The following is a 22658-nucleotide window of genomic DNA, read 5'->3' as shown; positions in this document are numbered from 1 at the left end:
TGGGGGAAGCAGAGGGCTGATAACCAGATGGTGAACACGATCTGTACTCTCTCGGGTATTCTAAACTATTCAGAAACTTCAGTTTATAGGGGTACAGACCAAGGGTTAGGTGTCTCTAGACGAATGTGTTTGTCAAGTTGATGATCGTGTTTACCAAGATCCTTTTATCACCAGCTGAGTCCTCTTTTAATGGCTTAGGTCACCCTGGAATTATTTCAAAAACCAGCCTGATGTTAGAACCTCCTGTGGGCTTTGCCAGACACAAATCTGAAATGAAGTCTGTAGTCTTCATGGTAGCAAACTCCAACCTCAAGCTCAATTATATGAATCATGTGCAAATGTTTTCATATTTGAGCAAGTTCTCGCCCCTGCAAAAATGACCATTTATTTAAAAGAGAGACCCTGCTTAAAAACACTAAAAAGTTTGGGGATATAGGAATCTTGACTACATTTCCCAAAGGGGAAATTTTTATATATATATATATATATATATATATATATATATATATATATATATATATATGTTTTAATGTCTTTAAGCAGGCTTGCTCTTAAATATATATAATTTATTTAGGATTCTATATAGAATCCTATTTCATATATATATATATATATATATATATATGAAATTGTGTGTGTGTATATATACACACATACACTAAACACACTTATCTGTAGTTTTAGGCCCAGATAACAGTTTTTTTGTTTGTTTGTTTGTTTTTGTTGTTGTGTTGTTGTTGTTTTTTGCGGTACGTGGGCCTCCCACTGCCGCAGCCCCTCCCGCCGCGGAGCACAGGCTCCGGATGCACAGGCCCAGCGGCCAAGGGCCACGGGCCCAGTCGCTCTGCGGCATGCGGGATCCTCCCGGTCCGGGGCACAAACCCGCGTCCCCTGCATCAGCAGGCGGACTCTCAACCACTGCGCCACCAGGGAAGCCCAAGATAACAGTTTTTATTTGACAGTCCTGCATAGTCTGAGATTTAGTTTGTATATTGAAATAATTGCCTTTTATGGAACATTCTAACCACTTTGGGCACAACAAGAAAGAATCCAGTATATACCATATAATTTTATGGTCATTTCTGAATGAACATATATATGACTAGAGTTTCTGATTTTTATTACTTAGAATGTAGGCTGTTGCTACAATAAAATCTCAAATTACCGTGGCTCAAACAAGAAAGGGTTCTCTTTCTCTCGGTCCAGGGCTGTACTGCACCTGAATGGATTCAAAGATACAGGCTTTTCAACTGGTATTCTGCCATTCACAGGGTTTTTGACCATATGACTGAAGGAAGCCCATTCCAGCCCTCAGGAAGGAACAAAGAGGAGGGGGAACATATAGTTCTCTCCTTCAAGGTCATGAACAAGTACTTACACAGATCATTCTTACTCTCATCCCCTTGACCAGAACCTCATCACAAGGCCAGAACTCGCTGCAGGAGGGACTGGGAAATACATTCTTTAGCTGCTGGTCATGTGCCCAGCTGTACTATAGAAGGGACAGAGAATGTATATTGGGGACCAACTGTTAGTCTTTGCCATACTAATTAAGTTGATATATGTTTTCCAACATCTTTTTTTCTATCTTCAGTAGAAATGGATGTCAACTCCTATGAGACTGTTCCTCAGTCTACCCTAAAGCGTGAGGGAACAGGGTGGCATGAGAACTAAACTTAGTTGAACATGTACTCTATTCCATGTCCTTTATTTACGGTATCATTTAATTATTATAACCACCATGAGTAAGTATTGTTCTTCCCAGGTTACAGGTAAGGAAACTGAAGCTCAGAGAGGTGGAATAATGTCACAAAGTCAAGTGGTAAATTTGGCACCTTTTAATTTTCTAGTTATTACAAAATTTGATTCTGGAAAAACAGCTGATTTTCCCTTTCTGCGCCTCCATTTCCTCTCCTATAAGCTGAGGGGATTGGACTATATCAGCTCTTCTCAAACTGCAGGCCTTCTTAAAACACTGATTGCCAGGCCCCCTGTAGAGTTTCTGGTTCAGAAGATGTGGAGTGGGGCTTTCCCAACGAGCCTCCAGCCATACTTTGAGACCCATTAGAGTAGATGATCTCTCAGATTTCTTTCAGCTGTTTCCTCCTGGAGGACCAGTGACCTTCATCTCCTGTGTTGGTGGGTGATCAGAAACATTACTACTTCATGCAGTGACTTCCCAATGGCTTTGGCCAAGTTTAATGATGATCCAGGAAAAGTCTCAGTATTCATTTACTGACTTGTTCAACCAATATTTATGGAGTATTCCATGTGCCAGGCATTGTGCAAAATACTGGAGATAGAGTATGATGAAGACACACCTGGCCCCTGCCTAAGATGTGCACATAGACTATGGAGAAAACAGATTATTCATTTACTGTTGTTATTGAAAAGGATGTGCAGGGCCCCATGAGGATAAAATACTCTTCTCCAGAATTTGCGATGATAGCTTCAAACTTTAACCTAAACAGGTTTACTTTCTGCTGTGGTCTTAAATTGTCTGTTTTCTATATCTAGCTTGAATTTTGTTCTTTGCTTTTTGAGGTATTTCTGTCGTGCCAGTTCAGTAAGTGACATTTTTAATTAATTTTTGCCAATCTTAACGTCGCCTTCCTGTCCTAGATGAAACCTTGGCTTTGTTCAAAATTTGCATTTTCATTTTTAGCAGATAGTGACAGTGTAAATCAACAGCAAGAGCAGAAACCCTTGTCTAAAGCAATTTCCGCACTATTATTCCAACTTCAATGAAGTTAGAAGTCCTAGGGAGATGAATTCAAATAGTCATCTCTATCCCCATCCGTACCTCCAGCAGTTTGGCTTTTACAAAGAATAAAAGTTGAAGGATTCAGAGTTCTTGAAGGGAGGATGTCTAGTATAAAAAGAGAAGGAAAGGGAACAGCGTCTTGATAACAGTTATCGTTTGTTGAGTGTGTATTATGTGCCAGTAACTGTTGCCAAACATCTTACATGAATTATCAAGTAAACTTTCTGACAAACCAGTGAGGTACAAGTTCTATTATTATCTGCCTTTATAGATATGGAAATCAAGGCTCACAGAGGTTACATAACTGGCCCAAAGTCTCATAGTTATTTGCTGGAGGAGCAGGGATTCAAAACCAGGCCTTTCTGACTCCAAAAGCTCATGCTTTTTACCAGTAAATTACAACCCCAGTCATTTCAATCCATGCATTTTTCATGGGGATGGTGCTGAGTCATTCGGCGTGCTGGTTTTCTGACTCATCTCACTGAACAGGGCCATATCTGATGTGTCGTCTGCACTTTGCCTTGTATCCTCTTTCTTCTTGCCCATTTTTCTAGCACAGTGCACCTACTCCATCACCTTCTTTCTTTCCATTGGCCGTAAAGCAAAAGCTTCTTATGGACTGTCTCTGTGATACTGTAGAAGTCTGGTAAGCTTGCCAGGGGGTAAAAGTGCATTTGTTCAGGACTATAATGTTTATTTGAAAGGGATGTTCAATCACAGGTCTGACTTTTTTATGAGCCTCATCTATATCCTTGTGATTGGAAAAGTGCTTCAGTCAGTAATGCCTCCATGAAATTTCACTATCACATGCATTTATTTTTAAAGATTTGGCAATAAAAAGCACTCGAACTATTGATAATACATAATAAATATGAAGTAAATAATGTGTGTTTTAAAATGAAATTTACCACGATAGTGATGAGAATATGGGCTTTTATTTTTTGTAAGTCAAAGACTTATGAAAGGTGGGTTATCCATCACTAAGGAATAGGTAAGCCCATTAATCTGGGGGTTCAGTTTTTCTCTTTTTATTGGCAAAAACATGATTCTACTCTTCAAAAGAAAGAGTTAGGAGTTTTACTTTGTAAGCTCTTTAAGATGGTTCCAAAAGTCTTGGCTAGCAAACACCTTTTTAAAAAATCAATTTTTCAATAATTTAGAGTGAAGCAGACCCATATAGTTACATTTCCCTTAAGGGAGATATGCTTTCAAAATAATTAAAGTAGAGGCAGTTTTATAGATCTTGAGAAAATGTGCTCAGAAAATGTCCTTTGATTTGCTGTGAACCCCGAAGCTTTGATAAAACTGGACAGACCTGGGATCAACTTCCCACCTTCATCACTAGCTCATGGCACATGACCTAGAGGTACAGAGAATGCTACCTGCCCACCTCATCTGTATACTCTTATCCCTTTTCTTAACAAAAGTCAGGCTTTCAGCTGCATATAGGGCTCTTTAAAGACTACATTTCCTGGCTTCCTTTGCAGCTACATATGTTCATCTAAGTTTTGGCCAATGAGATATAAGCAGAAGTGTTCTGTGGAATTCCTGAGAGGCCTCCTTTAAAGCAAGGTGAGGGAGCTGTTTGGAAAGGCACCCTCCTGCATACCTGAATCAGGTAGGTTGGCTGGAGTTCTTGCAGCCGTTTTAGATAAGGAAGACAAGGGCCATACCCCAGGGTTGGCAGAGTAGGGAGCTTTGGTGATGCTACCATACCTGCCTTGGATTTGCTATCTCTGGACTTCTCTGCAAGAGAAATTTATTTCTGGCTTTTTTTACTGTCACTATTTTGTGGGTTTATAGCTACATTTAATCATAACTAATAAAAATAGTGACTCATCAAGTTTGGGGAAACAGCAGGAACATTAACATAATAAGTTTAGCTGTCATTATTGAGCACCTTCTATATGCCAGGAACTGTTCTGAGAGCTTTATTTGTAGTAGCTCATATAACTCATTCAACAGTCTTCTAAGAGACCATTATCCCCATTTTACAGGTGATGAAACAGAGGCATAGAGAGGTTAGATAACTTGCCAAGCCAGGAGTTGAAACCAGTCTAGCTCTAGAACTTTCTCTAAACCACTGTCGGAAGGTGACTTGACAACATTTTCAAAACAAGCAAAAGCTAGACTCAGACTCCAGCTTTTCCCCGTGTAGGAGATTTATCCCCTACACCTGGCTTTGTTACTAATTATGTTGAGTGTCCTCTGTCACTTCGTTTAATTCCCCTTGTGCCTCGGAGTTTCCACCAATAAGAGACATGTAACAGTACCTCACCATGTGTATTGGGCATCCACTCTGAGCCTGGCGCTCTGCCAGGTATGAGAATACGTTAGTGACAGTTCTGCCCAAAAGGAGTCCACAGATTGCTCAAAGAGTTGAGACCTGAACCTTTGAGTAAAACTGAGGAACAAGGGAAGTGCAGAACAACATTACCACGTCCAGGGAAGTTTTTCCTGCTTGGCATATAGTAGGCAATCCATGAATGTCTCTGGAACTGAAGTGACAGCACATGATTAAGTGCCGTATGAGCAGGAGGAAATAAATGTTGTGAATCAAAAGGAATGGAGACCTTTGGAGTCCAAAATGCTCAGGCGGTAAGTGTCTTACTAAGGGTAAGTTCTCAGTTAATGTTGGTGGGGTCAGTAAGTGAAAGGAGTCTTGCAGATTTGCTAAGATTTGGGTCGGTGGTAGGTAAATTGGGCTGCTCTCTCCTTCCTGCTCTTCCCGTATGTCAGGTTTAGTTCCTTGAACACATTCCACGCTTGCCTGCTTTGGTACCTAATACTTTCCTCTCTTCTGGCCACGCTTTCCCAACCTCTCTTCCTAGAGAAGTTCTGCTTGTCCTTCTGGTCTCAATGACCTACAGGGAGCCTCTCTTGAGTAGACCAGATCTCTCTAACATACCCTCCAGATGTGGTAGAACCCATCAAAATGGAAGACTTCGTTCTATAGGCAGTACATATTGTGAGAATTTTGTCAGCCAGAATTATCCTTGAAAATCCCATAGAAAGTGAGCTCCACGGTGGAAACTGACAAACCAGCACAGCAATAATTACAGTATTTATTTCTTCTTCCTTTGAGACACTGGCCTATTTTAGGGTCTAGGTTTATGAAAAAATTAGATCACTTTCAGCCGAGCACCCCTAGGGGGTTACCTAGTAGACCATGATATAAATGGCGCCCTCTGAAATTGTTCAGTGCCTGCAGAGCTGTACACAGTGGGCTTGTTAGAGTCACATGTAGCAATAGGAGACACGTGCACTATGGGAAAATCAGAGCTGAAGCCAACCCAGCTGGGTTCCCTGAGTGGGATGGTGAAATAAATCACTTGCATTATTTATATTGTTTAATTTCTCTCTGCATCTCTCATTTGCTTCCTGAATCCTGGGTACAGTTGAATTCGTGTGTCACATCTATGAAAACCACAAATCTTCTGCACTTCCTTTTATAACGCTCATTATGTTTGAATTTTTCATGGATTGTTTGTAATTATGGGTTTAATGTTCCTACTCGATTATATATTCCATGACGGTAGGGGCATGTCCACCTGCTGCGGCCCCAGCACAAACACAGTACCTGGCGCAGTTTTTCCAGGCAGTTCCTTGCCAAACATTGATGTGGCTTTCCGCTCCCCGGCCTTCAAGACGATCCACTGAACTTCTTTCTCACTTACTCAGGGCCGAGATCTGGAGCTGCTGAGGCACTCAATTAAGTGTAGGGGGAGATAAAACCTGCTTGGGCTGGTGCTGCACTAATGCTGCAGAAACTCCTGAAACTGATAATTATCCAGAGACACTTGATATATGAAGGGCCTTAGGAGCTTTGGACCACCTCAGCTCATCATCACCTCATTAAGCCCCCCCCAATTCCCACTGCCAACGCCAGGCCCCAAGGCTCCTCCCCAGCCTGACTTTGAGGCCCTTTCACAAGTGAACGTCACTGAAACATGACCTTGAGCATATGTCAGTGTTGGTTTCTGAAAAGACTATCCAGTAACACCAGCATTATCTTCTCCCTTTTAATTTTTCCTTTTACTTTGAAAAGAGTAAAAGTAAAGGCAACTAAAGAAAAGTCAGAAAGTAAATGAAAGCAGAAAATAATCTTACCACTCTAATACCCCAATACAATTTTAATTAACTTTGCCTTTTTTCTGGCCAGTGTAACACAACTGAAACTATATACTATCAATGGTTTATAGTATACTATATACTATCAATTTATATACTATATACTATCAATAGTTTGTGACATGCAGTTTTTAAAGTAACACTATTACATATTCATATTTCCATTTTTCCATTATGCTCTTTATAAGCTTTTTTTTTTTTTCTTTTTTGCGGTACACGGGCCTCTCACGGTTGTGGCCTCTCCCGTTGCGGAGCACAGGCTCCAGACGCGCAGGCTCAGCGGCCATGGCTCACGGGCCCAGCCGCACCGCGGCACACGGGATCCTCCCGGACTGGGGCACGAACCCGTGTCCCCTGTATCAGCAGGCAGACTCTCAACCACTGTGCTACCAGGGAAGCCCCTATAAGCATAATTTTAATTACAGCATAAACTGTAAAATTTTCCAAAAACTTGAAAATTTTATGTATCTAATTTTGCTCTTGTAAGTAATAATAGACACTTATGTGTAGTCACTATTGGAGGAAAGCAATCAGGCTGTGTCATTTTCTCAGATTTCATCTTCCCAGCTCTGGAATTCTGTAAGAAAAGGCTGAGTACACTTAGGATGATAAAGGCAAAATATAATATCTCAACTCTCAGTTGTTTAAAGGCCAATGGCTAGGTTAGTTCTACCTCTCTACCTATCCTTTTGATAATAATTATTGTTCATTTATTTTGTGTGTGCTGTCTGGTCCCACACTGTAGTGTGTGCATCAAGAGAGATGTAATCTCTCTGCAGAGTCTAATTCTGCTGTTTCCTCCAAATTTCTGTTATCTTTTGAATCTGCTTGCCTATTTGGGTTTCTGTCTTTCATGTTAGAGCCTGCCCTCAGAGGGTCAGGTAATCCTTGGCTATCTGTTTACGTTCAAGAATGGTGTACTAAATAGCTGATTGAAAATTCTGTACCGGGCTTATCAGCACGGTCCTTACTGTAGGGCAAGCTGGATGGTTTGCTTAGTAAGAGAATCTTTGGGTCTCTTCTCTTGCTCTCATTGGAGTCCCCAGAAAGAGTATCTTCCAATATTTTAATATCCTATAGCAGAGATATAGGCCTGGCTTCTTGAGTTCAAGAAGGCAGGGTAGGGAAGAGGTTGGATACCTCCATATTCATTATGAAATCTTTTGCTGTTTCTTCCCCTTTTTCACTTTAACTTCCCCACTCTTAATTGCCTGGTATCCTGTATCCAGATGCCTCAGTTTTGCTTTTTCCAGGGAATAAGCATCCAGTCTTTGGCCAGGTTGGGGAAAGGGATGGTCATGACGCCAGCGTAAAGTCACTGTTGAGTTTACCTTTTTATTAAATAGGCTTTCAAGCAGACCTCCTATTTTCAGCCACTCTTTAACCTCATTTCTAGAGAGAACACGTGCCACTAAATTCCTAAGCCTTTTGGGGTTCTGCAGGGCAAATTGTGTTGCTTCTTAGCTTTCCTTGCAACCAATTTAGGATTCAGGTAGCTTAGGATTGGTAATTACCATTCATGGTTCTTCTTTCTAGCCTCCAAAAGTTTGTTGCTGCTATCACCTTTTACATGTTTTTGGCCTTATTTCTTTTAAAAGACATACCTCTTCCATCTCACACTCCTCAGGATGACGACTATCACAAAAACAGAAAACAGCAAGTGTTGGCAAGAATGTAGAGAAATTGAAAGTTTTGTATATTGTTGGTGGGAACGTAAAATGGTGTATCCACTATGGAAAACAGTGTGGTGGTTCCTTACAAAATTAAAAATAAAATTATCATATGATCCAGCATTCCATTCCTGGGTATATACCCCAGATAATTGAAGGCAGAACTTTAAGAGATATATATGTACACCCATGTTCAAAGCAGCACTATTCACAATAGTCAAGTGTCCATTGACAGATGAAAGAATAAACAAAATGTGGTATATACATACAATGGGATATTATTCAGCCTGAAAAAGGAAGGAAATTCTGACCCTTTCAAGGATGAACCGTGGAAAGATTATGTTACGTGAAATAAGACAATCACAAAAGGACAAACACTATATGATTCCACTTATATAAGGTACCTAGAGTAGTCAAATTTAGAGACAGAAATTAGAATGGTGTTTGCCAGAGGCTGAGGGGAGGGGAGAATGGGGAATTATTGTTTAATGGGTGCAGAGTTTCAGTTTTGTAAGATGAAGAGAGTTCTGGAGATGGGTGATAGTGATAGTTACACAACAATGTGAATGTACTTAATTGCACACTGAACTAAAAATGGTTAAGATGGTAAATTTTATATTATGTTTAGTTTACTACAGTTTTTTTGAAAAAGGAATACCCCTTTTATCTCATGCCCATTGTGAGAGAGAAAACTGATTAATATGTTCAATCTATTACTTAAATAGAAGTCCATTGTTTCCTGTTTTGTTTTGTTTTTTCTTTTTGCTGTATGCGGGCCTCTCACTGTTGTGGCCTCCCCCGTTGCGGAGCACAGGCTCCGGACGCGCAGGCTCAGTGGCCATGGTTCACGGGCCTAGCCGCTCTGCGGCACGTGGGATCCTCCTGAACCGGGGCACGAACCTGCATCCCCTACATCGGCAGGCGGACTCTCAACCACTGCGCCACCAGGGAAGCCCTGTTTCCTGTTTTATAGGAAGACTTTTGGAAGTTAAATGACTTGCCCTGGTCACAGAGCTAGTCATAGGCAGGCGAGGATTTGATCCCGTTCTGGGAGGAGGGCTGGGGCTCTTACCTGCTGTGTTACATAGATCAATTCATTCTTTCAGTAACCAGCAAATATTCATTAAGCCTTTTCTTTGTCCCATCACTCTTGACAGTAACAGTGAGCAGGAAAGTTTAGCTTATGTTACATTACAGTGTGAAGAAGGGATTCCATACAAGAGCAAGAACATACATAAACAAGACAGTGGCAACTACTGATATGTGTTACGATGGAAACAAAGTGCTGACAGCATTGTGGTGGGAAAGACTTTTGAGTTGAGACCTTAACGTGTAGATGGTTTCAGCAATGTGAACATGTGGGCAGGAGTGTTCCTGGCATAAGAAACAGCATGTGCACAGGCCTAGGGAGGGGAATAAGCCTGGCTCCTTTGAGGAATTTAAAAAGACCAGTTTAGCAGAATGTAGTCAGAGGGGGATTGGTAAGAAATGGGGTAAAAGATGTGTTAAATGTGGAGCCTCATGAGCCTTGAAGTAAGGCAGCCAGAGTTTTCCTCGGGGTGATAACAGAAAGCCACTGGAGGTTTTTCAGAAGGGAAATGATGTGATGATTTTGCTTTTTAACATGCGGTTGGCTTTCACCAAGTATCTGCCGTGTAGCAGGTGCTTAGGTAGACACCAGAAATGCAACAACGAGCAGACGCTTTTGCCCACAAGGAAATTATAGTCTGGTAAGGAAGGAAGAGCAGACAATGCCAGTAACACACAGCAGCATAGCCCACAGTGTGCGCTCTGGGACTAGAGATGAGTTTTAGTAAAAAGTGTTCCATGATCAGTATAGAAACGTGTCTAACTTAGTGCAGCTCGGCATTTCCCAAATTTACTTGCACCAAGAGCTTCTTTTAAATAACATCTTCTAACAGCTCTTTGAACTCATGGAGTGTGAAACACACGCCGGACAACACTGAATTTAGGAAAGACGACAATTAAGTTATACGCTGGTGGAATGACTCTGCTGAGAAGGGAACTAGCACAGTTCAGGGCGTGGAGGAGGCAGGCATTCAGGGTGGCCTTCCAGGAGGAGGTGAGCCCTGAGTTGCTTCCTGAGGGGGGAAGAGAGGTTAGCCACGTGAAGAAGCAGGGACGGATATTCCGTAGAGAAAGAACAGCCTGAGTGCAGACATGGAGACCCAAATAGCCCCCTCATCATCCTAGGAAAATAGATGTACTAATTTCAAGCAGGACAAAGATCCATTTGCTGGTTTTGCTCTGTAGTGGAAAGAGTTGTTTTAAAATGGAGACAGTAGAATGCAGTTTTCCTAATCTGGATTTTAATGTGAACTGCCAATTTCTGCTTTCCAGTAGGCCTCTGTCCTCTGCTGCCACGTTCGGCCTGTCTGAACTTTCACCGTCTCCTTTCCACACCCTTCTCTTCCCCTGCCCTGCACACTGTGCAGCTCTGTCTTGGGAAGGCCAGACAGAAGCCCCTCGCTGTGTACCTTTCTTGCCTGTGTCAGATGGCGGAGCCTTCCTGGAAGTGTGGATTTCCTGTTAGTACCTACAGCTCTGTTGGCACCACTCTTTCTGTCTTCACATTGTTTCTGTATTCTCTCACACTGCCGCCCAGTTTTCCCTTCCACATTCTTCCAGGTTCATTTTGCATCTGATTGGTGTAAGGTAGCGTAATTAGAGGATGTCACATTTCCACCGGAGGGTCTCCCTCCTGTGCGCCCAGCCCCTTCCACCTGATAGAATAGAGGCTCTTTACATGGGTTATGTTTTCTTCATTGTTATTAAGTGATTAATAAAAATAGCTTCCACTTATTAGCACTTAGTAGGTACCAGACACTATGCCAAGCACTGTATATTACCATTTAATTTTCATAACCCTAAGTATGTGTTATTAGTTCTGTTTTACAAATGAGGAGAAGGGGACTAGAGAGTCACTTGCCCAAGGTCACTCAGCTGATCAGAAGAGAGGCCATTATTTAAACCAAGGGCGCAGTTGTAAATTTCACGCATCCAGTACACAGTGTCATTAAATGCTCTAATTGTAAACATTTATTTTCTGGGGATTCTGTGGTTACATCTGCTGTGTTTCAAACTCACCAGGAAGCTTTAAAAAGTACGGATTCTAGGGCCCCACTTCATAACCACTGAGCAGAAGTCAGATGGGGCCCGGGAATCGCTGTTTTCGAAAGCCCTCTGTGGGATAATGCAGTGGTTCTCATCAAAATGGCTTGGAGAGCCATTGCTGAGCCCCACCCCAGAGTTTCTGCTTTGGGAGGTGTGGAGTGGGGCCCTAGAATGTGCATTTCTAACAGGTTCCCAAGTGCTTTTCATGCTGCAGTTGGGGATCCCACTTTGATAACGCTGGTCTGATGCAGTAGGTAAAAAATGAGGGAACAGAGCCAAGCGATAAGAACAGGAGGGTTAGCATTTGGAAAGCAAACGCTAATGCATTTTTCTTTTCTTTTCTTTCTTTAAGTCCTTGAGGCATTATTTGGTTCTGACCAAACATTTTAATTAAGAAATAAGAAGGGAGATATGTTGGAGTGGGATTTGGAGTCAGACAGCTGGTATCAATTCCCAACTTCACCACTTAGGAAGGCTCTGGGCTTCAATTTCCTCTGCTGAAAAATGGTGATGCTAATATCTGCCTCCCAGCCATTTCATAAATGGCATTTCAGTCTCCATCTCTTCCCTTTCCACTTACCTCAGGAAAGAATTGCGAAAATCCAAAGACTTAACCGTTAGTCTTAGGTTCAGGAAGTTTTTCGGGCTATGGAAGCTAGCTATAGTGTGATTTCATTTTTTGAATTATTTAGACCTGATATAGTTGGTTTCTCTTCTGACTCTTTTGCCTGCTCCTTCATTGTTCCCAAGAGCATATGCGAGGTGGAAAAACGGTAGTATCCTGGAGTATCTGTTGGATAGTACGCTAGTTCATGGCCTGCCACATTGGCTCTGGGCAGAAAGCAATATCACCCTTCCACTGGAGGGGGAGACTATAGGTTACTAAGCAGAACCTCACTGAGGGAATTTGCAGGTACGTTTGGAAGACTATCATTTTCCCAGGAGGAAAGAGTAAAACTAAAGCAACACCTGAGCTTTGGGATATCGGTGTTTTTACTCACTGGCTGACAGAAAGGCTTTGCAACCAGAGCAACTAGATCCTAACTCCAATCCTGCTATATATATATGAAGTGGGACTCAGACTAAGTTACAAGTCCATCCCATATCTTAGTTTCTTTATCTACAATATGGGGATGACCTCCCCTCCCTCACAGGCTTAATAAGAGTTCAAATGAGATGAGAGCTGTAAGGTGCATTGTACCATGCTTGGATCACCACTGCTGCTTAGTGCAATGTGGCCCCTTTCCTTTGTACCATGATTTGCTTCTATGTAACTTCCTCTATAAGGGGGAAAAAAAGAGGAAAATAAAATACTTATGGAAAATCAGTTAAGTGCCTTGCGGTGTGCTAAGCTCTTTTATATTCATCATCTCGTTCATTTTTTTCACAGCATTCCTTTTGTGTACTATTCTTCCCAGCTTATACAAGGAGAAGGCAGCAGTTAAACACATAACCCAAATTCTTACAGCTGGTAAATGATGGAGTGGATTTGGACCCAAGTGTGTCTAAATTCAATACTTGGGCTCCTTCCATCCTATCTCACTATTTGAGCAAGGAACCTGGGACAACATCCATCTAAGGAAGGAGACGCAGGGTTTCAGTTTGATTTTTCTGGCTGGAGAACAGTATTCATGCTTTTGCCTTGTTTTTCTAGTTCCTTAAAGATGTGAGCTACTGGAGGATATTAGACATCTATTTACGGCTTCCACTTCTAAGTGAGGGATAACAGAGGTGCCATTCCTAAACTCCTCAAGTAAACCATGTTGCCATGCATTCAGAGATGTTCTCGACAGTATTATTTATAAAAAGAGTGGTTAGAAATGACAGTGTTGAATTTTATCTGAGCCCTGTGCTCCTGGAAAACAGTGAAGGTTTATAAATGTCCCCAAGCTTTACATTCCAGGAAATGGCCTACTGCAGAGAAGTATCCTTCCCCATGTGACTTGGATAAGACTCCTGGATGCCTCCTTTGTTTACTTCTTACGAGGGCAGACACAGACCCTCCAGATTCCCATTCTTTGCCTTATGAATGATTAGCTACACTGCTTGTCCCCACTGATCAGTTGGAACAAAATGCATGTTAACCAAACTTCATCCTTCCTCAGGCCCCTGAACTTTGGCCCACCCTCAGCCTGAACCATCATACAGCCCTCCTTCAGAGTCCTGTATTAGGGTTCTCTAAAGAAACAGATTGATAGGGTGTGTGTGTGTGTGTGTGTGTGTGTGTGTGTGTGTGTGTGCGCACGCACATTATAATGAATTGGTTCATACAGTTGTAAAAGCTGGCAAGTCCCGAGATCTGCAGGGTGAGGTGGCAAAGTGGAGACTCAGGAAGAGCTGATGTTTCAGTTCAAGTCCAAGGGAAGGAAAAAAGCCCCTGTACCAGTTCAAAGGTTGTCAGTCAGGAAGGATTCTCTGTTAGTGGGGGTTGGAGGTAGGTAGAGCAAGACATAAGCCTTTTTGTTCTATTCATGCCTTTAACTGATTAGATGAGGCCCACCCACATTAGTGGGGGCAATCTGCTTTACTCAGTCTATTGATTTAAATCTTAATCTCTTTCAAAAACACCCTCACAGAAACACCCAGAATAACGTTTGATCAAATATCTGGCCACCCTGTGGCCTAGTCAGGGTGACATATAAAATTAACTATCACAGGTCCCTCCCCCAAAATAGTCTTGCCTCAGGGTAAGATGCTCTCTGATCTACTATCCAGTCACACCACTCTTTCACGCCATTTCTCCACATTTTGTTCTTTCTATCCTTGTTTACTCTGTAAAAGAAAGACCCCTTTTGTCTAGCTCTTGGGACACTTGCAGATCTTGTGGTCACAATATTCTCCTTATTGCAATAATTTTCCATCCCTTACTGCAAATGCCCCTTTACCCCCTTACAGTAATCCTTACTAAGTCTCTCCTTACTAAGTCTGGATCTGTTTTTAACTTGACAGAAACAAATTAAGTGTCTGAAACTAAGGGATTAGTTAAGTAATATGGCACATCCATACTACAGAATATGATACATTTTCAAAGAGAATGTACTCACTGATGAGTAAAGAAGTCTGTGATGTATCACTGAGTTAAAAAGGCAGACTATAAAATTGCATACTTGTAATATCCCTTGTATCAGTACATAAAATTAAATACTTGGGTATCTTCATATTTTGGAAGGGTATTCTCTATTAATTTCAGTAGTAGTTATCTCTAGGAGGAGGAAAATAAGGGAAAGGTTTTTTTTTCTCCTATCTTTCTGTATTGTTTGAACTGTCTGTAATGAAGTTGTATTATCCTTGTAAACTGAAGAAAAACCACTGTGCATAATAGCTTTGTGATCTTGATTTTTGTTTAAAAAAATAGTCAATTCTGGTTATTCAAGCCAGGGCCTGGTGGACTGGCCTCATGGACACCCCCCTCCATGGATGTCTACCCTTGATCACCTTCTAGAGGCTGTACAATCCCCAAAGTCTCTCCAAAAGGCAGAGTCCTGAACAGTTTGTCTGTTTCTCCTCCCAGCTGAAGGCACTGAAGTCTGTTGGAGATCTGGGCTGGCTTCCTCTGCCCTCGGTTCCCCCTCTGGGAGCCGTCCCTCTGGCCATTGTGAAAGGATGAGAGGGCTGGTGACACTTCTGGGCTTTGGGCCAGCCTTTTTCATTTTGCGCAAGGTCTGTTCAGTCTCCCAGGTCCTGTGTCCAAAGAATGAGACTTTAAAATGGAGAAATCACATTTTGTTTTATTTACAAAGGTTGATCTTCTTATCACTTGAGCATTTTTCCCAAAATCTCCATGAGCCTTCTCCCTCGGCCACATACATACTGGATGACCTGGATGGAGACTTAAAAGACATTAAGTTAGAGCATCATTTTTGGACACCACTTCTGCTGAATTCCCATGGCAACATGGTTGAAGGCTTCAGGGATTTTACTCTGACATTTGGCTCAATGCCAGCCTGGCAAATTCCACTCCTCCCCGTGGGTCCTGCAGTGCCAGCATCCTCCTTCACTCAGAATGAGGTCATTGTCTTTGTGGTTAAATAGTGGACACTTTCTGCTCTTCAGCTTTTGTTCTACAGTACAGCCTTAGAGACTTACAGTTTTACAGCTCCAAATTACCAGCCCTCCCCTCTAGAATGCCTCCACACTGGCAGCCTCTCACCACAGATTAAGTTCTAGATTAGAACCTCTGTTCCTCAGCCCCCCAAATCTGGATGTCTCTTAGGTGTCAGGGCTAGGGCATCGTCACTTTGGGGCATTTCCTTTTCTAGTTGAACCAGATCGGATTTATATACTGATGCCATCTGCGGGGGGGGGGGCAGTTCTGGTTCTTAGAAAAAAGTTTAACAACCATAGCCACATTCCATTTTTTTTCATATATTTGAGATGTTTCTGGGCTTTGGTGGTGAAAGAATCTAACGTCTTAGGATAAACAACAACAACAAACTTAGCCCTTTTTGCCTTTATGTTCAGTATTTCTTTGTAGCTTGGCTATTGAAACACAACAGCTATTAAACAGCTGTTAAACTTAGTTCTTCATAGCAGCCTCTCCTTGCCCAGTTGAGTTCCCTATACATTTCCCTCTCCTCCTTTATATGTATATTTGTCTGTCTGTACCTGTGTATTTATTTCCCTTTTAAGGATCTCAAAACACAAAGGCCCTGGTCTTTTAATATTGTCTCTGTATTGTTGAGTTTTGCTGTTAAACCTGACCAAAAGGGACACACCGTAGTCTGCTTTCCATATTCTGTCTAGTAAATGGTTGGTTGTCAGGACAATGGCATAGAAGGTGGAGGGTCATTGATAACCACATGAATTCTTTAAACAAACATGATGAGAGCAAATTCCAGTGTGTGCTTGAAAGCTGCAAAAGAAGAGGAAAGGTTTCAGACAGGTCCTTCCTTTTACAAATTTGATACTCCCTTTAAGAATTAGCTTCAGTTGGAGTTGCTCGTACTTTCATTAAAAACCCTGAATCTTGGCAGTGCCCTTGTTGGACAGTGTGCTTGTCCTTCCAGCATGTTAAGTGGGACTTGAATAGCACCCCGACCTGAGCACCTGCCTGTGCTCTTGACAGAGCCCCTAGCACAGCAAGGTGGTCCTCCACGGTGTCTCAGGAACAGACACAGAGTAAATGCCCAACACACATTGTAGGAATGAATGATCTCAAGTCTTCACAGTGTCCCTTATAGATGCATTTATGATTTATATCTGCAAAGAAACTGAATTCAGAGACTTTAAGTAACTTTTTCCAAGACGCTTAAAAGTGTGAGGGTGGGGATATGCACAGAACTAGAACCCAATTCATCCTGGCTTCTAAGACCCCATTCGTTTCATTATAGCACACTGCCTCACTATAAAAAAATAATAACAATAAGGAAGAGACATTTTAAAAAGGCAGAAGACTCCTAAGATGAAGTATATGCTTTTCAAAACAAAGGTGGAAAACCTTTTTCAAAGGTAAAATCGTTGGGGAAAAAAGAAAAAATAATATGTAATTTAATGTTCATTGAGAATAAGCAATTAATTCTGCCCTCCAGGGGTGAATTTATGTCTAGCTTATTTGCACATGAAAGTACAAGATTGGCTTCATTTATATGAAAGTAAGACATCTGGTTGGGAAGCAAAAAATTTGGTCAATTACCTGAATCATGTTTGGTCTACATGATAGAAAAGCCCCAGATGTCTTCAAATCACCAGATGTTTGGCGTTGTGCGGTTAACACCAGACCCACCATCTGACTTTGTCATGTGAGAGCTTGCTGTTTGATTCCCCCATTGTTAGAAGGCTGTTATCATTTTGTAAACCAGCAGTTTGCAAACAGTAGTCTAGACTAGAGGCTGACACTGGCCCCGACAAAGTGTTCACTGGTGTGTGATAGGATGAGAAAATAAATTCATAAAAGGATATGTATTTAAGTGAATGTCCTTTATTTTGAGATCATCTCCTTTCTCTTTTTTTCAGTGATAGAACATTGTGTCAAATGATCTTTATTCTAGGATTTTTTTTTTAATGAATCTAGGGGACCAAATAAAAAATTGAGAAGCCTATCTCAGTCCCCAGTTTTCTTTATGTGATTTTTTATATTTTACTGGATTGTGCAAAAAGAAAATAAAACTGGAGAGACCACTGCTCTAAACCTGGTAATATCTTCAGCACAATGACAGCTAAAATATTTTCATATATTTCCTGAATTTGCCTTCCCCTAGCAGTGGGGGAACTCTCCACGGCAGAACTGTTTGTCTGTTTCTTAAAAGCATTGGTCATCTTAACAGTCAAGGGTTTTGCTGACAAAATCATAATTTTTCCTTTTGAAGCAAACATTTGGTCCTTAAAATAACTCTGAAGGGAACACCTTCAGCGCTTTTAAAACATTTCACTCTGGAGACATGCCATGGAGACACGACCATGGGGAGACACTTTTTGTGCTGGAAAACTGAATTCCATCACTGTGACTATTTTAACAGATTTTCACAGTTTCTGCAGTTTGCTCTCATAACCCCCAAAGCATATATCTCTACATGCCCTAACGTTGAGGATCTCTCCTCAAGCTTTATAACCTCAGCCAGAATGTGGCAGGCAATATCCCATACACCAGCAGTATGGAGTCATAATGACCATGATATCCCACATTTATCAAGCATTTGCCATGTGGCAGACAGCATCCTAAAGTACATTATATGTATCATCTTGTTTGATTCTCACAACCTCTTTGGGAGAAAAATAGCATTATTGGAGCCTTTTTGAAGGTGAGGAAACTGCAGCAGGGAAATTGAATCAATTGAATCACCCTGCCCAAGTCACAAGCCCTGTGATTGGTAAAGCCGGGATCCCCACCCAAGCCTGCCCACCTCCTGACCTGACCTCCTGAGTGCTCTGATAAACTGAAAGAGCTCTGCCCTCAAGGCGGTTAGAATCTAAAATAAAAGAAGGAGGCACAAGGAAAAAAGCCATTATGTAGAACAGAATGATGTAATTCCAAGAAACATGCTGTGGGATGGTACAGGCAAGACTGATTAATTATGAGCTACCCAGGAAAGGCTCTTTGGAAGTGGCCTTAGGCTAGGTGAGGACAAAATAGGGCATCAGCAATTAACTAGAGAATTAGGTCACTGTGGGTGTCAAAGTGGATGATTTCAAGCTAAAAAGACTGCACTTTATGCTCTGTATAGTTCAGAATTGGCCACCTACACCGCTGGAACCCACTGGATCCTTGCCACCTCTCCTGTTCTCCCTGTGACTTAGACTGATTTAGGTGAGCTTCCTGCTTCCGTTGGGGGAGGGGGCAGGATGGCACTGTCACAGCAGGGAGTATAGAGAAGTGGAGGATGCCTGCCTCTAGTTGGGAGCCCTAGGGTTCAGTCCAGACTCTACTACCACAGGGAGTGGCCCCAGGGAACCCACCTTTCTCCTTGGTTCAGTTTTCTCTGCTGTAAAAGGAATACACTGAAGTTGATGGTCCCTAAGGGCCATTTGAAGTCTGTTTTTGAAACCTGCCTAGGAGAGGAAAGGAAGGAGCTAGATGATTCAGCATGCTGGGATTTCATGTTCCTGGACATGACCCACCATGGGAGCCTCTTGTAAATGAAGCTTCCTCCTTTTGTATCCATGACAGTCAACACACACTTGAGATCATTCTCCCTGGCTCCAGTATCTACCCCCTTGAATCTATGTGGTATAGTACAAAGACCTCAGACTTTGGAATCTGAGAATCCTGGACTGAAACACAGACCATGCCCCTCATCAGATAGGTGACTTTGAATAAACTATGTGACCTTTCTGTTGTGTTTATTTCTACAACTGTAACATGGTGATTCTAATACTAGCTTAATGGATTTGTTGCTAGCATTGAAGTGGATGGCAACTAAACAATGCTGAGAACAGTGACTGAGACTGTAGGTTTTGATAAGTAGGCACTATTGCTATTAGGATATTTATCTTCCTAAAATACAAGTTGTATTGTATACAAGCCACTTGTATTGTATACAAGCCACTCCTCTGCTCACTGACCTATAGTGGTTACCAGTTGCTTGTTAGAACAAGTCCAAACCCCTTGGCCTGGTGTCCCTCCTTAGTGATAAGACCTGGGGCTTTTCACCTATAAGTTAACCACCGTCCACTTCTTGACTCAGACTTGATCAGGCAAAGAGAATTTGAGAGCCTCTATTTCACTAAGGATGATATCCACAATGTCTTGTCACCATAGCATCACTGTACCTAGTGAGAGGCTTGGGCCTGCTGGTCAGCCATTTTCTAGGCACGTGCATAAGCCTTAATACATTATATTGTGCCCAAGTTAGAGAGATGAGAGTGTACTACTGGTGGGGATTATATTAGGAAACATGTTCCTTGTCTCAGCAGCATTCAAGAGTTAAACTTGAATCCAGTCTCTGCTCTTGACTCCCCCAACTGCTGATATTCAGCATCATGGGTGTGTGTGTGTGTGTGTGTGTGTGTGTGTGTGTGTGTGTGTGTGTGTGTGTGTGTGTGTGTGTGTGTGTAATCTTTTTGTCTAAGTTAGTTGATCTGTACTTTATGTTCTTTTCTTTCTTTTTTTGCTTTTTAATTTGTTAACATCTTTATTGGAGTATAATTGCTTTACAATGGTGTGTTAGTTTCTGCTTTACAACAAAATGAATCAGTTATACATATACATTTGTTCCCATATCTCTTCCCTCTTGCGTCTCCCTCCCTCCCACCCTCCCTATCCCACACCTCCAGGTGGTCACAAAGCACCGAGCTAATTTCCCTGTGCTACGCAGCTGCTTCCCACTAGCTATCTACCTTACGTTTGGTGGTGTATATATGTCCATGACTCTCTCTCGCTTTGTCACACCTTACCCTTCCCCCTCCCCATATCCTCAAGTCCATTCTCTAGTAGGTCTGTGTCTTTATTCCTGTCTTACCCCTAGGTTCTTCATGACATTTTTTTTTCTTAAATTCCATATATATGTGTTAGCATACGGTATTTGTTTCTCTCTTTCTGACTTACTTCACTCTGTATGACAGACTCTAGGTCTATCCACCTCATTACAAATAGCTCAATTTCGTTTCTTTTTATGGCTGAGTAATATTCCATTGTATATATGCGCCACATCTTCTTTATCCATTCATCCGATGACAGACACTTAGGTTGTTTCTATCCCCGGGCTATTGTAAATAGAGCTGCAGTGAACATTCTGGTACATGACTCTTTTTGAATGATGGTTTTCTCAGGGTATATGCCCAGTAGTGGGATTGCTGGGTCATATGGTAGTTTTATTTGTAGTTTTTTAAGGAACCTCCATACTGTTCTCCATAGTGGCTGTATCAATTTACATTCCCACCAACAGTGCAAGAGGGTTCCCTTTTCTCCACACCCTCTCCAGCATTTATTGTTTCTAGATTTTTTGATGATGGCCATTCTGACTGGTGTGAGATGATATCTCACTGTAGTTTTGATTTGTATTTCTCTAATGATTAGTGATGTTGAGCAGCTTTTCATGTGCTTCTTGGCCATCTGTATATCTTCTTTGGAGAAATGTCTATTTAGGTCTTCTGCCCATTTTTGGATTGGGTTGTTTGTTTTTTTGTTGTTAAGCTGCATGAGCTGCTTATAAATTTTGGAGATTAATCTTTTGTCAGTTGCTTCATTTGCAAATATTTTCTCCCATTCTGAGGGTTGTCTTTTGGTCTTGTTTATGGTTTCCTTAAAAGAAATCTATAAATTCAGTTGAATGAATATTACTGATAACTTATGTTCTGGACACTGCTAGGTACTAGGGGGAGGGGAAATGAATGCAGAGATAAATAAAATTGTCTTTGAGCTATTCTCTGTCTAGTAGGAGAGAGGGAAAGAGATAGACACAGGGAAAAAACAAAACATAGCATAAGGGTTATTTAAAATTTGATTTAAAATATATGGTATGTTTATTGATTGAACACCTACTACAGGTCAGAAGAGAAGGCTAGGGATATAAAAATATAAAAAAGAGAGTCCAAATCACAGAAGAGCTTACAAGATTATAATAGTTACAAAGTATAACTCAGAAGAGGTATTGGCTGGGAATAGTGTCTACTGAAAGTAAGCCCTATGAGGGCAGAGACCCTTATCTATCTTGTTCTTTAATTCATTGTCAACACGATAACAGTGCCTGGCACATAGTAGGTATTCAGTAAACATTTCTTTAGTGAATGATGAATGCTAAAGATATCATCAGAAAATTATTTACTCAGTAATTTAAAATAGAATATAATTCCTAGTTAAAACAAGATTATTTTTAGGAGGAAAATGAAGGGAAATGAACAACTTAATGTTTTGGAAGATGTCTTTCAACAGGTGGCAGAACATGTCAGGTTTGAGTTTTTCACTACTTTCTCTGACTGAGTGAATAGTTCTGGGTATGTGTACCTCCCATTCGGAGCAAGAATTACTGGAATGTTTTTCAGTCAGTCTTGTATCCGTTGTGGTTCCAGGTCTAGAAAACTCTGTGAGCCAACCTGCCCAGGTGAGATCTCTGTAGAGGAATTTAGGTGTTAGGTATGCATCAAGCCCCTGATTCTATAAGTTTTTTGAAAAATAAGTTTCCATAGCCAGTCTACTGGCAGCCATGAGCACACAATAGTATTTTGTTTTGTTTAGTTGAGGGTTCGTGGTTCACGTAACTTTCGAGCTCTACCAGAATTGGATCAGGTCTTTACACATCTTTGAAACTACCCCAGCACATAGTATGCCCGTGTGAAATAACAAACTCATAGAAACCACCACATTCTTTTGAAATAACTCCAGCCTATTGTTTGAAAGTTAGTCTTGGTTTCCGTTCTCCCACCTTGAAACCAGATTGAAAGTGGATTCAATCAGAAAGGACTCAGAGACCCACTCTGCAGGCAGGGCAGGATGTCACTTAGAACTGTCCCAGCTGATCCAGTTGGCCTGCTGACCTTGGCAGAACTAAGCGGGGACGGGGGGTCCAGTGCCAAACAAGGAGGAA

The 22658-nt window shown here is 41.6% G+C and overlaps 1 protein-coding gene across 6 annotated transcripts in view; it reads left to right on the top strand.

Moving 5' to 3' along the window:
• Nucleotides 1–22658, top strand: part of FGGY (FGGY carbohydrate kinase domain containing) — a 411736-nt gene that overhangs the window by 179304 nt on the left and 209774 nt on the right. The window contains exon 1 of one of the 6 annotated variants that reach the window (XM_060139921.1): nt 5162–5362. The exons of the other annotated variants lie outside the window; for them this stretch is intronic. The gene's annotated coding sequence lies outside the window, so the exon portion shown is untranslated. Of the gene's footprint in view, nt 1–5161; nt 5363–22658 lie in introns of those variants that run through there. 6 annotated transcript variants of the gene reach the window in all.

This window comes from Lagenorhynchus albirostris, chromosome 2 (genome assembly GCF_949774975.1).
Source record: "Lagenorhynchus albirostris chromosome 2, mLagAlb1.1, whole genome shotgun sequence".
Lineage (NCBI taxonomy): Eukaryota > Metazoa > Chordata > Mammalia > Artiodactyla > Delphinidae > Lagenorhynchus > Lagenorhynchus albirostris.
The sequence above is the reverse complement of the archived record's forward strand: the minus strand, read 5'-3'. Positions and strand labels throughout refer to the sequence as shown.